The 12003-nt window shown below is 41.8% G+C and overlaps 1 protein-coding gene and 1 non-coding gene across 2 annotated transcripts in view; one reads left to right on the plus strand and one right to left on the minus strand.

Annotated features, from left to right (window-relative positions):
• LOC131246211 (very-long-chain 3-oxoacyl-CoA reductase 1-like) overlaps window positions 1-12003 on the minus strand; it is a 107007-nt gene that overhangs the window by 47868 nt on the left and 47136 nt on the right. The window lies entirely within an intron of this gene.
• LOC131247520 (small nucleolar RNA R71) lies at window positions 6585-6691 on the plus strand. The gene has a single exon (XR_009171806.1). It is a non-coding gene; the product is annotated as a small nucleolar RNA R71 (small nucleolar RNA).

A 12003-nucleotide genomic window follows, 5' to 3' on the forward strand; every position in this document is an offset into this window, starting at 1 on the left:
ATTTATTAGCCGTGATGCCCTCATGAAATGCTTAATTATGGGCTGACTTGCGGGGCCCACATAAATGTATAGTGTGGAGGGCCTTGCTAAGTCTTTGGGCTGATGTGGCAAGGCCCACACTGTCAGTATAGGCCTTGCCTATGTGTATTCTTGGGCTTATGGGCTGCCCTCAAGCCCACCATAATGTGTGAATTGGATGACTTTTGTTTTGGGCCATTTCTTTAGGGCCCATTATGTGATATAGTATATGCATGTTTGTGTTAGCAAGTAGGCCTTGTGGACTCAGTTCTTTTGGATAGGCCCATTGATCTTGAGCCTATACTCTCCTATCTATTGTGATGGGCTTAGGGGCAATGATACACAAGAAGTCGGGCCCATGGCTGCCCATTAAACTGACCCTGTACTTAGGCCAAAAGTGAGGCCCAACTCACTTGTGTTAAATGTGAAACTTGCCCATGTAAATGAATTACTAGGCTGCCTATGAAGCCCACCACAATAGGTGGAATTATGACCTTTGTGGTTGGGCCCAAACCTTACTTGAGGGCCCACTATATGGCTTATGAGTTGGGCTTGGTGTATGGCCTACTAGTCCACACATTGCTTAAGCCTTAGATCTTTCATTATATGGGTAGTGGTGAGCTACCTCTTGGAAACCAGTTGAGGTTGGATGTCCTCCTGGGTGATCCTAAGGTAAGCTCATAGGTTTCTCTATGGGTGGTTAAAGGTCCACCATAGACCTTAGGCTATTTATTTAAGGCTCAATGTGCATGTATGTGGAACTTACCTTAATGCATGTTTGGTCCAGGCCGTCCAAGCCTTGGATCGCCCGATTGTAGAAGCACTCTCTGCCTTGGGTTGCTGCTGGACTCACAATCTAGTAGCAAGCCCACTTGATCTTTTCATGATATATACACATTCTCCATCTGGTGGGGTCCCCCAGTGAGTATAGTTGGCCTTCATGAGATTATTTCCACATACTCAACTAATTTCTGGACCTTAGCAGGCCCAGGAAGTCAAACGGGCCAAAAGTTTATCAAAGGGCCTTCAATGTACAATTTTATGGTTACAACTTTATTTGGCTGTGGGGCTCACCATATTGAGAACTTGTGTACGTGTTACATGCTTATGTTTTCTTATAATCATTGGGCTTAATCAGTGCATTCTTTGGGTCACTTTTAGTGATCTTATGAGGACCACATCTTAAGATCAGAATTTTGGGACATCTAGTGAGCCCAGATTGGGCAGGGACATCCCAGCTTGGCCCAACCATACATTGGGCCGACTTCCACCATTTTGATGGACTTGCGGGCTGAGGTAAGGATAGTATTGGGCTCTCGGTTGCCTACTTAAATTACTAATTATTGGGCTGATGTAGTGGGGCCCATTTCATCCAAACTTAAACCTATTTTTGGGCCGTATATTGTGTACGCGGGCTGCCCACCAAGTCCAACTTAATGCATGGATTCTATGGCCATTGGGAATTGGGCCTTGGGCCTTAATTCCCCTCTTAGAGCCATGTTGTTAAAAGTGGTATTATATCTTTTTATGGCCTATTATGAGGAATATATGTATGTGGTTACTTTTATTTTTATCTTAAATGTAGGCCTTGGGCCTTTTATTCATATAGTTCATGGTAGATATGCCTTTTTGGGGAATGGTGGTTAAATGTCCCCATTATGGACCCCTCTAGGTCCGGTTGTATTTAAGAGTGATTGGATACTTATCTTAGACAGTTGGTAGGCTCATTTCTATATTACTTAGACCCGTAGTTGTATGCTTAATCTTGTGGGCCCCCACTAGAGGTGGGATTCCTTATGGATATTGTCTAAGTACCTAGCCTTGATTCCTTCTTGGATAGGAGGAATGTAATTTACTTTGTATATCACCGCATAATGCGCCTAGACCCATCTTCATGGCCCATGTGCATCATTGTATGCTTGGATGACACTGTGTGTGTGGTTATGATTGTGCCATTGGGCATTGTATGTTGTTTTCCCTTGGGACGTAATATTCCCTCTTGAGCATGTTGGATGCTTGGAATTGATGCATAGTTGATTGTGTGATTCATGCATCTGGCATTGCATAATATGAGCATTATCACCCTTGCTTCATCAGGGTTGTAGCCTCCATAGATACATCATGGATGGCCATGTTTGGACACCGGAAATGTTGCTTGAGCATACTGGGTGCATAGGATGCCCATGGGTGAAATTCCCAAAACTTCCATGGTACCAAGGATCTGCTCCAACGCCGTGACCGGGTGGAATATATGAGCGCACGAGGGCCTTATACCATTAGGCCGTGACTCCCACTGTCGTGTAGTCGGTTGGATAGGGTGTGGCCTTACTCACTTGATGTAAGAGGGCATTGCTAGGCCGAGTCCGACCAGGCTCGTGAATGGGTCCGCTACCGTCAGCCTTGCTGGTGATTGGTTGTCCACAAGAGGGGGTAGTGAGGTCTTTACGCTCGTTTGAGTATGGGGTCTCAGAGCGGCATCATCCAAAGTGTAACGGACCCGGTGATTTCCTTATGATTGGAAATATACTTGACATACGGTTTGGTTATGAACACGGCATTACTTGCATCGCATTAGTATTGGTTATGTAAGCCCCTTCATGCATTGCCTTGGTATGGCGTCCGTACTCATTGCATCATATTCATGATAAGCCTTGGTAAGGCTAGTGATATTCTCATTGAGCATGTCTCCTTCCTGTATCTCCTATTATTCTTCGTGCACTATTATCACACACTTACACCACCCTCTAAGCTTCTATAAGCTTATGCACGATTGATGCGTGCGGGAGACTCTAGGTAGGCGCCAAAGTAGCAGAGTTTGGATTAGAGCTGAGCTTGAGGACCCAGTATTGCATCCTTCCTTTCTTTCTTCTATTATCTTATGTATGTCCTTTTGGACCTCATGTAAACTTGTAAAAGTTCAAATTCTTAGTGGATTTTGTGATAAGTGCCTTTTTTATTCTCAGATTTACTTGTTGTGATCTTGGGTATGCTCGTATTGGAAATGGTTATATTGTTATGGAAATCCTCCTTGTAGGATCCCAGGATCGGAACCTGCTTCAGGAGCCGAGAATGGGGTACTACGGAGGCTGTTGCGGCCAGAACCGACCATCTGGTTCCTTGTGAATCCGGTTACCGAGTCTGGGGCGTGACATAAGGTGAATGGGAGACTCTGACCAGTTGTTCATCAGGGAACATGTCATTGATATGGGTCGCCTCAGAGAAATCAGAGGTATTATGGCGAGACAGATGATCGGCCACAACGTTCTCTACTCTCTTTTTTATCTTTAATTTCCAAATCAAATTCTTGGTGTAGAAGGATCCATCGTATCAAATGGGGCTTAGAATCATTCTTAGAAAGAAGAAACTTAAGTGCCACATGATCTGTGTAGATAATGATCTTAGATCCAATCAGGTAGGACCTAAATTTATCCAAAGCGAACACTACGGCTAGGAGCTCCTTTTCCGTAGTTGAGTAGTTCTCTTGGGCAGAATTTAAAGTTCTACTTGCGTAATGAATGACGTAGGGCCTCTTATCTTTTCTCTGGCCTAGAACCGCTCCAAGAGCATAATCAGAAGCGTCGCACATAAGCTCAAAAGGAAGGCTCCAATCGGGTGGCTACATGATAGGTGCAGTAGTTAACATGCCCTTAAGCTTGGTGAAAGCTTCCTAGCATTGCTCAGTCCACTTGTATGGTGCATCCTTTTGCAGAAGATTACATAAGGGACGAGAGAGGAGACTAAAGTCCTTTATGAATCGTTTGTAAAACCCTGCATGTCCTAAGAAGGATAGCACATCTCTGATGTTCTTGGGTAGAGGTAGGTTAGAGATAAGATCGATTTTTGCTTTATCTACCTCGATTCCCTTAGACGATATGATATGCCCGAGGACAATTCCCTTATGAATCATGAAATGACACTTCTCCCAATTAAGTACCAAGTTCTTTTCTTCACATCTTTTCAGCACACATTTAAGACTCTCTAAGCACTTGCTAAAAGATGAACCAAAAACAGAGAAATCGTCCATGAAGACCTCTAGATATTTCCCCACCATGTCAGAAAAGATACTTATCATACATCGCTGAAAGGTAGCAGGGGCATTACATAATCTAAATGGCATCATTCTGTAGGCAAAGGTGCCATAGGGACATGTAAATGTGATCTTTTCCTGATCCTCAGGAGAGATTTCAATCTGATTGTAGCCCGAATACCCGTCAAGGAAACAGTAATAGGAATGACCAGCTAGCCTTTCCAAGATTTGATCAATGAAGGGTAAAGGAAAGTGGTCCTTCCTCATGACGGTATTCAGCTTCCTGTAGTCAATGTACATTCTCCAACTAGTATTAACTCTTGTTGGTACGAGTTCATTATTGGCATTGGCTACGATGGTGGTCCTGGACTTCTTAGGAACCACCTGAGTTGGACTCACCCATTGACTATCGGATATGGGGTATATGATACCCACATTTAATAGTTTAAGAACCTCGGCCTTAATGACTTCCCTCATGTTTGGATTTAGTCTACGTTATGATTGCCGAGCGGTCTTCGCATTATCCTCAAGATATATGCGATGAGTACAAATCAAGGGGTCGATTCCCTTGAGGTCTGCTATCGTCCATCCAAGGGTTCCCTTATGCTCAATGAGAGTAGATATGAGCATACTCTCCTGTTCTTTCTCCAGGTGGGCAGAGATCATCACCGGTTATGTCTCATCTTAACCTAAATAGATATATTTTAAATCAGAGGGCAAAGGTTTTAGGTCAAGCTTCAGCGGTTTGAGGTTAAACGGTAGAGGCACTACATCAGTTTGGGGTAACTCTTCAAATTGTGGCCTCCACCGGTTAACTTCAAGTACCGGTGTAGTATCAAGAAAGGCATACGTCTCCCTAATCATGTCATCATCAAAATCATGGGAGTGGGCCAGGCACATCTCTAGAGGGTCAGAGGATAAGGTCAGAGGTGTTGTATCTTCCACTAAAGAGTCAATCATGTTAATGTCGTGGAAATCGTCATCATCCTCTAAGTTTCTGCCGTTATTGAAAAAGATATTTGACTCTAATGTCATATTCCCAAAAGACATAGTCATGACATCATTCCCACAATTGATAATTGCGTTTGAAGTGGCAAGGAATGGGCGACCAAGAATGACGGGAATCTAAGTGCTCATGTTATTGATAGGTTCAGTGTCTAGGATGATAAAATCTACAGGGTAGTAAAATGTATCAACTTGGACCAACACATCCTCAATTATCCCTCTTGGTACACGAACAGAGCGATCAGCAAGTTGTAGTGTGGTTAGGGTGGGCTTTAATTCATCCAAACCTAACTGTTTGTATACCGAGTAGGGAATCAGATTGACGCTCGCTCCTAAGTCAAGAAGTGCATGATCAATTCGGTGGTCCCCAATTACACATGATATGGTTGGGCTACCAGGATCTTTGAATTTCTGTGGCACGTCTTGCTTTAGAATGGCACTCACTTTCTTGGTTAAGAAGATCTTCTTTTGAATACTCTGCCGTCGTTTGGTCGTGCATAAGTCTTTCAAGAATTTGGCACATGAAGGTATCTGTTTTACGACATCAAGCAGAGGAATGTTGACTTTGACTTGTTTCAACACCTCTAGGATATCCTGAGAGTTAGAGAGACGTTTTGGTGCGACCAACCGTTGGGGAAATGGAGCAACTGGCTTTTCTACAAGTTCCGGTTCTAATTTTTGTAGGGCCTCACTAGATCCATCATTGTTTTCCTCTTCTGGTTCTTGAGGCTTTTCGGGCCTAACTGGAAGGGTTTTATCAATGATCTTCCCACTCCTAAGAGTGGTGATGGATTTAGCGTTCCCCATTTGATTTGAAGAGTTGGGATCACTTATCTCGTACTGCGGTTTAGGATTGGGGAGCGGTTGTGCAGGAAGCATCTCCTTTTCTATAACCGTCATATGTGAGTCCATCTTTTGCATAAAATCTCACATTGCCTGGGTCAGCTCTTGCATGAAATTTTGAACCGGTTCTTCTTGAGGTTTCCCCTTATTTGGATTTTGATTGAAGAAACCTTAAGGGGTAGCAGTTTGTCCATTTCTCCAACTAAAGTTTGGATGATTTTTCCACCAGGATTGTACACATTAGAGGTCGGTCCATTGAAAGGTCTTTGATAATTATTTACAACATTGGATTGTTCATTCAACACTTCTCGAAAGGCGGGTATTGTAGGATAATTTTCAGTTGTATGAATGTTGCAATCACAGATGCCGCAAACACTTTCATTAACCTTATCCTTCTTTCCTTCCATGGCCTCAACTTTCCTTATGAGCGTAGTCACTTTATACTTGAGATCATCCTCTTCTTTCAAGAAATACAATCCACCTTTCTCCTTTAATTAAGTCAGCCTAGACGTGGTGTTTGATTTTGGGTAATAATCCCATGATTGTGTTTTTTTCAGCAAGACTATTGAGGTAATCCCATACCTCGTCAACATTTTTATTAATGAATTCTCCATTACACATTGTCTCGACCATTTAGCGCATTGAAGATGTCAGTCCATCATAGAAAAAATTTGTGATGCGCCACGTTTCAAAGCCGTGTTGTGGGCATGAACTAACCAAATCCTTGAACCTTTCCCAAAATTGGTAAAATGTTTCATCCTCCTTTTGGGTGAAGTTCATGATTGCTTTTCTAAGGGTAATCGTTTTATGATGTGGAAAAAATTTCTTTATAAATTCTCTCTGCATATCATTCCATGTGCCAATGGATCTAGGACGCAGTGAATGTAACCACGTCTTAGCCTTCTCCTTTAAGGAAAAAGGAAAGAGTCTTAGCCTGACTGTGTCCTCAGACACATTTTGAAAATATAAAGTGGCTATGATCTCATCAAACTCTTTCAAATGTAGATATGGTTCTTCAGATTCAAGCCCATGAAATTTAGGAAAGAGTTGGATAACCCTTGGCTTGATGTCCATATGTCCTACATTTTCAGGAAAAATCATGCATGAGGGCGTACTCACCCCCGCTGGTTGTAAATAATCTCGTAAAGTACGTGGCGGGAGTGCTTGATGTACCTCATTCTCATCCTGAATGTCCTCCACCCTAGGTTGGGGTAGAAGAGGTTGGTTTTTAGCCATCACTTCAATTAACTCAGGGGATTTCGAGTGGTATTTAGTCCTGCGATGGATAGTTAACCCCTCAACCAATCCTCCTTCAGTCAAGAGACGTCGAGTGTTATCACGGGCCCACTTGGGCATGAAACACTCGCAGCCCTCAATCAAATTCGAAACCTAATCCTAAGAAAGGAAAAGAAAATCTAGAAAGAAAGAGAGGGTTGGAAAGAAGTTACCAAATTGGAGTCCCTAAGTTAAAAATCTGCAAAAGAAAACAAACAAGTCAGTTTCTGAAGAGAAGGTCTAGAATTAGAAAATCCTTAAAAAGAAAGATAAAAGTAAACTAGTTTCTAAAAGAAGAAATTCCTAAAGGAAAGTGGAAATTTCTAAAATAAATTAAGAAAGTCCTAAAGTAGAAAGTAAATTACTAAAAGAGAACTGAAAAATAGAAAATAGAGAGAAAGCTTACCGAATTAGAAATTTCTATCTTAAAAGCCTACACAATAGGAAAGTTAGTTTCTAAACAAAAATTCTACAAATAAAAAATTTCTAAAAATAAATTAGGAAACAAAGTTAGATTCTAAAAGAGTTTAAAATTAGAAAGTTACTAAAAATAAAAATAGAAAGTTAGTTTCTAAAAAGGAAAGTTCCAGAATTAGAAAGTTTCTAAAATAGAAAATAAAAGAAAGATGAATTAGGTTCTAAAATTAGAAAGAATTTCTAAAAAGGAAAATAACTAACCAAGTTTCTAAAAACAAAAGAGGAAAGTTTCTAAAAATAAACTATTTCCTAAAAAATAGAAAAATACTAGAATTAGAAATTTTCAAAAACTCAAACCCTAATTCTAAAAATAGAAAAAGTAGAGGAATTAGAAAAGGATTACCAATTTAGAAGTTTATGTCAAGATCCTACAAAACAGGAAACAAGTTAGTTCTAAAAATCAAATAGAAATAAAAATCTAAAACTAAAGTTAGTAAAATCCTAATCTCAAACTAATTCTAAAACTAATTAATTTCAGAGAATCGCAACCGTCAATCCCTGGCAACGGCGCCAAAAACTTGTTCACTCCCCAAGTATAGGGTTGTGATGTAGTAATAAACTCGGTGAGACCGAGGTCGAATCCCAAGGGACTGATACCTGTACGTTATCTGAAACTAAGTAGAACGAGAACTAGATTAAGATGAAATCTAAATCGAATGGTTTTTGAGGAATAATAGTGAAATATTACTCTAAAACTTAAGGAATTCAGAAGAAGGAAACTAGGGATTCAGAGGATCCACTTGTAGAGATCAGGGAGATCTTATGCCTGCATCAAGAATTATGAAAATTAACTGAACTTACTTGATCTAATTTTAAAGAGATGAAAAGTATATGAATTAGAATGGATTCCATCACCAAACCATGCCCAGGAGATAAAGCAAACAACAGAATTAAACTAATTACCAACCAATCAACAATGCATGAAGGTTAGGAAGGGTACCGCTATCCGACCATGCCCATGAGACGATGGTGAACAACAGGGCTTCCTGACGTCATAAACATCAAAAGGAGGAAGAAATACTCAAAGCCATCGCAGATCTATTGTAATTTCAGTCACAACAAATCATTAAAAAAAATTGAAAGTATTCCTTTTAATTGAACAAAAATCAACATCAGTCAGTCTAAATAAGAGGCACAAGCAAAGTCTCTCCCATCAGACTACAAGCTTCACCTCTTAGCCCTAGCTAAGAGGTTCGGCCAGACATGAATGGCTAGATCTCTTAAAAATAAAATAAACAAATTAAAATAAAAATAATAGGAAAAAGTAAAAAAGAAACAAACTCTCTATCCCCTGTCTCTCTCACGTTCGCAGCCGTAGATCTCCTTGTTTCTTCTTTTCTCCCCCCTTCTTCCCGTTCTTTCTCTCTTTCTTATAGCTGTCAAGTGCCCTGGAGGAGTCAGTTCTGCACTCCTCTTTACGCAGCAAAGGGTTCCGGTGCCAACTCTATTCTCGCAGCAAGCAACGCACAAAGAGGCTGCATTTGGACTGAAAATCAGGACGTTGATCGTCCCGATTATTACATCCTCCATCATGATAGGGTTAAACCTGGCTGGGGCTTCCATTGGATGGTTCGGATCGCTGATCCGATCATGTTCTGGGCCACGTAACTCCATGAAAAATTCAGATTTTCTAGGCGCGCGTAAACCTTACGCAGGTTACGCTGTGTTCGGTGGGCCCCATAATGATGTCTTCAGAGAAATCCACTTCGTTTATTGGATTTCTGACGAAAAACTAGTTAGGAAGGGTGGTTTTCTTCAAATTTTGCATGGCCCATTGTACCAGATCCATTCACCATCTATCTTGCTTTTGGACGATCAAAAATGGATCTCCAGGACCTTTTGAAAATTTGCCACCTAGGCCTGAGTGATATGGCCCCCGTGATTCTCATGGACGGTCCAGATTAGTCATCTGGACCATGATGGTGGCCCACAGAGATTGTCCGCAGGCTCTGTTCTTGCGTAAACAGAGAAGAAAAAAGAAAACGGATTTCTTTCGCTGCGCTGCTGGCGGGGCCCATGATTAAATTCAGATAGGAAATCCACACCGTCCACTGAAATCCTGGCAAAAATCCAGTCAGGAATGAGTAGTTTTGGTAGGTGCTTGTGTGGCCCACTTTACTAACTCAATTCGTCGTTCATCTTACTTCTTTTGACGATCCACGTGCATACACGTGTATGGGTCCAAAATTTCACCTAGGTGAGGGTATTCCCTACGCTAGAGACACCATGGACGGCTCTGATAATCAAAATATAAAATAGGTGGGACCCACTAACCAAAAATGGACGGACAACGTCCATCCGCTGTCCCTGCGTAAGAAGAAGACGGGTCAGCCCGTCTTTGACCGGCCTAACCGTCTGGTGCACGGCCGGTGCGTGTACACTATGTACATGTACTGTACATGTAGGGTCCACTGTGATGTTCGTGAGACATCTGCTCGGTCCATTTGATGTGTCACTCCATTTAAGGTGTTGAGAACAAAATTAAAGCATTTCCAGATACCAGGTGGGTCCTAAATCACTGATTTATGGGCTGATCTGTCCGTTGGGCCACTTCTAGAGGAATCCAATGGCTGAAATTTGACGTGTACGGTTAGTTTTTGGTCCTCGAGCTATGTATAAAGTTTTGAGCCGAACAGATGATGGAAACCCAGTGATCTTGCATTCTGGCTGACTTTCAGGCCGCTTGAGCTTCAGTTTCTCGATTTTCGCGGATCCGTGGCATGTAATTCCGTCGATCTTGGTCCCCTGGAGTCCGTCCCTTGCCTTTAGTGTCATCAGAGCGTTAAATCCATGCTTTAAGCTTCCTTTTTAGTCCATGCTCGTAAATACACTCTGCATCACAAACATGATTAAAGCGGGCCATTAAACGGTATCATGTTCGTCAATCCAAGCAATAACTGGGGTCTAATATGTAATATTTGACCCTTAACAAGGGCCATCTATGGCAGCCCGATGCTAGAACAGATTTCTAATGTCTCATCTGTCATCCACGATATGCTTGTGGAGGCTATGGCCCTGAGGTCGTTAGGGTATACAGTAATCACAATGCAAGATGCATAAGTCATACAATCCAGTCATGCATTAATCCTGCACATATCGTGCGCTCATGTGAGATAATCTTTGCCTATCAGGGAGTCTCATAACAATCTACCCAATGACATATGCAATGGTCAACCACATCTCATAACAAACATGCAAATGATGCGTATGGGCATGTATGATGATGTTATGCTATCACATACTCATAATCGGTATCAATAACCGGCGTCAACAATCAGCTTCGACAATGTGGACATTTAACCAACATTGCCCCCAAGGAATGGCCCACATAAACATCAATACATACATCATGACGAAATCACACATCACATCGGTCCTCAGATACATTGCTTTGGGTCTCACACAAGGGCTGCACATTCAACGCATTGGGCCTCACTCATGGGCTGCTTATGCATCACATTGGGCCGTATCATATGTGCACTACACAATGCAATGGGCCTCTGCTCATGGGCCATGAATACACCACATCAGGCTTCACGACCCATAGGCTTCAAATACACAAGAGGTGGGCCCTACACATGGGCCTCAAATACATCACAATGAGCCACAACCCATGGGCCTAAAATACATCTCAATGAGCCACACCCATGGGTCTCAAATACATCACATTGGGCCTCACCCATGGGCCTCGAATACATTGCAAGTGGCCTTAAATCTATTTCACAGGTAGGCGACATACCTGGGCCTAATACACATCACTATGGGCTACATCAGATGGGTAGAAAATACCTCACAATGAGCCTCATCATATGGGCCGAAAATATATCTCAATGGGCCCATGATCAATTTGTCACAAGTCTTAAGTTCATGTACCCAGAAAGTTACACCATCGGCATAGTCCATGAGTCTGAGTAATCACACAATTTCTCATATGCCCACATGGTCTTATGGCTACTCCATTATCAGAAGTCTGTATGGTTGAGTGGCCCCACAAATGTCACTCTACTTGTCATAATAAGGGACTTAAGGTGAGATGGTTACTTATTATTATTATTATTATACCATATTTCACATAATGGGGCAACCGCTTTACTAAATTTTCACGTAGTCGGGTGGCCAATACCGCAATTTCACATAGTTTAGTAGTCACCAAAGCACTACTTGATCATATGGTTGGGCTACACATTCCCTACATACCCACATGATTTACGGCTATCCACGTCATGCATGATCATAAGATTTATGAGCTACATATTGAGTACCATTTTGTCAAATCTATTTATCACCCATCCCGTCAGTGATCATATGGTTAATGGCTACAACAATCATAAATCTACTTAGACAAGTAGTCGCACGAT

The sequence above is a fragment of the Magnolia sinica genome, chromosome 5 (genome assembly GCF_029962835.1).
Source record: "Magnolia sinica isolate HGM2019 chromosome 5, MsV1, whole genome shotgun sequence".
NCBI classification, from domain to species: Eukaryota; Viridiplantae; Streptophyta; class Magnoliopsida; order Magnoliales; family Magnoliaceae; genus Magnolia; species Magnolia sinica.